The sequence below is a fragment of the Gallus gallus genome, chromosome 5 (genome assembly GCF_016699485.2).
Source record: "Gallus gallus isolate bGalGal1 chromosome 5, bGalGal1.mat.broiler.GRCg7b, whole genome shotgun sequence".
In the NCBI taxonomy this organism is placed as follows: Eukaryota; Metazoa; Chordata; class Aves; order Galliformes; family Phasianidae; genus Gallus; species Gallus gallus.
This window is the reverse complement of record NC_052536.1, coordinates 58,866,855-58,872,434: the sequence shown is the minus strand read 5'-3', so window position 1 is coordinate 58,872,434 and position 5,580 is coordinate 58,866,855. Positions and strand designations below refer to the sequence as shown.

Sequence of the window (5,580 nt, the reverse complement as noted above, 5' to 3'; positions counted from 1 at the left end):
TGAGGGAGGGATGGGGAACCTCATCCTTGGGAAGAGGCTGTGATGTGAACACCAATGAGGATCTCTTGGGAAAAGAAGCTTCCTGAGAAGTTCCCAGTGCCTCCTGATCTTCACAGCAGAGAAACTGTTTACTTTCTGCAGTCAGAACTGGATCACAGCCCCATTCACTGAAAAATTTTGCTCTGAAAAGCAAAAAGCACCAAGCAGTGGAAAACTTTCCAAACCACAAATAAATGTTTATTTCACAGTGCGAACATCACCCAAGTGTTTCTGGAGTTCTGGAAAAGAACTCTCATTAGCACAAATGTGAAAAGGCACCACAAATGAATGGCAGGGCAGCAGAATTACATTCCAGGCATACTTGAGAGTAGCACAACATTTGTCTTTGTGCAGGAAGCCAGAGCAGAGCTCGCCAACATCCGAGTTTCAGCAGAATCCCATTGTACAGCATTAGCAGGGTGAAGTGGTGCAGCAGCACAGTGCCTGCCTTGTGCAAACCAACCTATTCCTTCCCCATTATTTTGGCCCTCATGCCATAGACTTTGCACAGCAAAAACCCTCATTAAATCTGTCCTTGTCTTTTGCTCTATTTCTTTTTAAATCCTCCTTGCTGGAGCTCAGAGGGGTTGCACAGCACCATGGGAAACACATCATAGGTTGGTTTGTCCAGCACTAAATGTGAGTGCTACAGAGCAGAGCTCTGGCAGGAGGCTCAGCTGTGTTGCTTTTGAAAGCAGCGTCCTCTGTGGTCATCTAATACTGCAGCAGAGGCCTCCAAAGCAGATCACTCTGTTTCCAAAATGCAAGGTGTTATTTGTACAGATAAGACAGTTCTACAGCTTTCTTCCTCTCCTGTGACTTTATTAACAGGCAGACAGTATGCAAATGAGCAGGAGCATTTAACATAATATTTTCGAACAGACATTTCAGGTCTAGCTTACACTGTTTGATCCATTAATCACACAGAGCTCTGAGTTCAGAAATAACAATAAAAAAAAGCCTATGTAGTTACAGGTTTCTAGGGTAAATTGATTTTCATAATGGCTTTACCCATTTCCGCCCTGTTTTCCTGAGACCAGTGTGGCCAACTATTATTTTCCACTGTCTCTTCCATCCAGTAATTCTAGCAGACCAACCTGGATATTCCCCACGACTCCAAAGTGTTCTCGATGGATTTTTAGAAGTGCTTTTGATTTCACAGTTACTGAAGAAAATATGAAGGTCTGATGAAAATACCCACATTTATTTGCAAGCCCAGGAACTTCCAATTTGTTGCTGTCAAGGATTAGCTTTCTGTGGAAAAAAAAAGAGTTGCTACCCTATGACATATCAGACAGATTATAGCACCATTCTGTATTGCCCACAGCATGGAGAGCCTGTATTAAATTGCCAAATTTATCAGCTTTTAAGGTGTAAGTAGCTAACCGTTTGTCCAGGCCATTAGCTCATGTTGGAAATCTGACTTCTGCCTTCAACTGTAATGGATTCTATCCATAGATTACTTGAGTATTAAAACCAAAAGCTGATATTAAAACTAAGAGTATCAGAACTGTAACTTGAGAGATTTAAAGTGAGAGTCCTGTAGAAATAAGATTATTCTTGTCTAGAAGCACAGCCCACAAGTCCTCTGGCATCCTTTCCAACACGAGGCAGCAAAGCGCGTTTGAAGAAATGAAGAACAGATCAGAAATAACCCAGGAGCAAACTCTGAATCCGCAGCAAAGAAAGATTTCAGCCAGTTCTGCTGAAAAAACAAAGATGAATGGGATGTGTATGAGGGAAGGGAGGAGGAACAGAGGAAACCCAGCAGAAAGAAGATCAGGAAAGAACGAGGAAAGTGTTTGCAAGTTCCCTTGCCTTTGTCATGGCTACCAGGGCAGCCTTAAGGGACAGAGGGACCGAAACACTGATCGCAAGGTTCTGCCTAAGTCCCTAACTTTGCCACTCCAGCAGACTTTGCACTCCATTTGCTAGCCACTCCATAGATGCACATGAAGGGTTTTCACAAGTTAACAAGCTACTATTAGCATCTTCCTTATTCAGTTCATGAATAGTTGCTGAAAAGTTGGATTTTTGTGGTAAATTCTGCATATCCACATTTTGTTGAACTGTGGCAGCAGTCCTTCTAATTGACACTCTTTGTCCAGCACATAAATAGAATAATAACTGTAAAGTTTGAATGTTTTCTTTGAAATAAATCAGTATTTACAAAATAAGTTTCTTAAAGTATAAGAAAGGTCGCAATGGACAGAACAGCAACTTGCATTTCCACATTACCATGGCTCATCTTTGTCCATAAGGATGTGCTAGCTTGAAGCACGGTACCCTCGTCTGCTGACTTTTGTCATTAGAGCAACTGGGATTTATGTCAGTAAAGCACCAAAGTGTGCTGTGAAGTGGGCATGAGTGTGTACCAGCACTAGCATGGGTATCCTGAACTTCTTTCTGCACTACAGACTTTCTTGGCCTTGTTCTGGATTGTTGAAGTTCATTTTCAGCATTCAGCTCCATTTGATATCACTGACATGAAAGCCAGAAGCCCAAACTTTCAGATTAGAGTTGGGTGACAGATGTGTAGAAGAGCAAAAGTGAGACCACCCCAATTATTAGAGGGGAGTATTGCAAAATGTTCGTGCTGAACACTGTTCAGATTGTCTTGTACCCTTCTTTGGCTGCCATTCAGCTGCTCTGCCAAGAAGCTCCTCCCCCGCTCCAAGCAGCCTGCCAAATTATCAGAGTGAAAATATATCAAGATTTATGATAAGCTTGGAAATGGATGGCACTGCACCTGAATATCACATCCACACATCAGCCACATAGGATCCAACATTCCTCTGTTGTCCTCCTTAAGGAACTTCATGGAGGCCCAGTGCCATTCTGATGTTCAGAGCCCCAATGGATCGGCACCAGCAGGGCTGCCTGTGGGTGCCAAAAGGTAGAGAGGGTGGATGAAAATAGGTTTCTGGTCTGCAGACACACGTAACAACCTGGGTGCTCTCACGGTAGTCTTTGAAATGCCACGACAGTTATCCCTCACACTGCCCAGCTTTGTTGCTTTCTCTTAAAACAACCCAAACTACAGCTTCCTTTTGACAGAATCTGCTGATCTCGAGCTCTGCTGGAGTAGAAGGCAGCTGTTAATTAGTGACAAGTGGCACGTGCCACTGACTCTATGTCCTTTCAGCAAGCGCAAATTTCATACCCATGGCCAGCAACACTGTGCAATGCAGCAGTGCAGACTTTGTTACCATTACAGAGATTCTTGCACTGGCATTTTCTCTCCTGTTCAGCTATATTAGCTGAGTAACCTTTGCAGACAAAGTCACAAAGTGTCAGTAAGCCAGGTGGGTGCACAGAGCTCTGCTTTCTGATCCCTCTGCCAATCTGTGGCAGATGCGGGGCTCTGATGAATGCTGCAAACAAGGAAAGGTCATGAGATACTCAGAAGTGATCCTCCAGGCCTCCATTTGGTTAAAAATTATATCCTTAGCTCAAATATGGGCATATCAAACAAAGGGTAATAGGAGCTTATCGGCTAGGGGGCTAGCAGTATTACTTAATTTGTGAGTTAGTTTAAATTTTTCAAATCACAGTCATCACAAGTAATCTTTGAATCAAACAAGGGAGCACTTTCTGGGCATTGCCCCATAACTTCTTTAAAAATAGGAAACACTGATATATAGACTATGTCCCGAGAAGCTGCGCAGAGGTCACCACCCACTTCAGCAAGTCTTGCTGCTGAGAGGCTCAGTTTGCTTAGGGAGGCAGGCAGGGAGCTGCTCAGGGGCACATCATGGAGAAATGCAGTCATGGAAAGAGGTCTCAGCCCTGAACAGAGCTGGGAGCAGCTGACTGTGCCTGGGCTTAGCAGAGGTAGAGCAGACAGTAGCACTTGTTCTCAGGAGCACAAGCAGCCAGCTCTGCAGGAAAGAGTCTTCTCGGGGAAGAGGATTCATTGCAGTAGAGGCTGAAGGGCTCTGATGCTTGTTTCCTTGACTGCTCTACCTTTAGAGGAAAGTTCTCAGAATCCACATGAACTCTCTGGGAGCTTTACATCTTATGACTCTATCCCTGTGGCCAAAGCTCTCTTTGGGATGATGTAGACCTGCAAACTGCACAGCACACAAGGCTGTGAACCAGCATACTCAGCTGCTGCTGGTGACAAGTCATCATCAGAACATCTCTGCTTGGCACCTGGGGACAAGCACAGTGAGGCAGGGAGCCCAACACCACTCTCTGGTAGCAAGGGCAGTGAGGGTTCTGAGCCCCTCCTCAAAAGCCACTCCAATTACCTCCATTACCCTCTGCTTCTCATGTTGTATGGGCTTCCCACATAGCCCCTTGTTTGCATCACTTCAGTACAGTATTTAAAACACTACATGGCCTAGACAAAATTAGTTCAAAGCAGCTTTGATTTCACCCAGCCTTATCTGGCCCAATCAGTGCTGCGGTGCCTTAGCATGGTGGCCATGCCTCAGTACTGCAGTACACATTGTCATCACAAACAGATGCAGCTGGCCAGCAGACACCTGGCCCTATGGAGGATAAGACATGAGCAGCAGCTCCACACAGGTACTGTGCTCTATTAAGAGCCAGTTGCCTTCAGGGCTCATTTGGGCTAAAATACAAAACCTCATGGACTGTAGTTATTAGCTTCCAGCATTAATTAGAAGTAGAGTTAGCAATTAAAAGTGCAAGATGGTAAGGAATAATGGACAAGCCTTCAGCTGGCTGTGCATTTCCACCAGGGAGAGCCAAGAGTGAAAGGAAAAGGGAGCAAAGCAAGCAGCACACACAGCAAAGGCCATAAATCGTCACAATTCTATGTTATCAAAGATAGAATGGAGCTGTTCAGACTCACCAAGAGAAAGGATGCCCTGGTTCAAGCATGGCAGAGCCTCACCAGAAAGAATCGCAAGGAGGTGAGTCCTGGGTAACACGGCCAGCAGCCCAGGTGTGCCAACTGCATACAAACATCAGCAGGAACAGAAAACAGTGACAGCAGCCAAAGGCAGACCTGAACCATGCTGCATCCCACAAGTCAAGGTATGTAGCAACAAAGGAAAGCAAGAACACTCTTTGTCACATAGATCAACAACAGTTTATCTTGTTGTGCCTCCAAGATGCTACAGATTTATATTAGCTTTGGCAGTTTCATGCTAGAAAGCAAGACACTATGACACTCACCTTCTGCAGTAAGACCAAAGCACCAACTTAACCCAAAGGAATAGGTTTGTGCTTCAATTTAAAGGTGACCTTTGCCAGGTGCTCCCGTTCAGAGATTCCATAGTTCACACCTACTTTGGCATTTCCTCATTAAAATAGTTCAAAGAGATCAGAGCACTACTGTTAATTATTATTCTGAAAGACCAGGCAGAAAGTATAACCTTATTTTGCTGGGTTCTGGGCAGGTCTGGGTCAGAAATACAGTACTGGTCTAAAGGTCAGGTTCACAGGACCAGAAATTTGTGGCTGTTATTTTGATCTCCAGCACTTTAGAAAGCATCTGTCTATTCTCTGATCATTCAAACCTGCTTGCTTTCCAGCCCAGCTTAGTGCACACCTGGTTGTCTTTGTCCC

At 44.6% G+C, this 5,580-nt stretch overlaps 1 long non-coding RNA gene across 1 annotated transcript; it reads right to left on the bottom strand.

Annotated features, from left to right (window-relative positions):
- Window positions 1-840: 840 nt before the first annotated feature.
- LOC101752301 lies at window positions 841-5,231 on the bottom strand. Its single transcript, XR_001463729.4, has 4 exons — window positions 5,188-5,231; window positions 4,862-4,963; window positions 2,789-2,919; window positions 841-1,293 (listed from the first exon to the last, which is right to left on the bottom strand). It is a non-coding gene; the product is annotated as an uncharacterized LOC101752301 (long non-coding RNA).
- Between the last annotated feature and the right edge of the window lie 349 nt (window positions 5,232-5,580).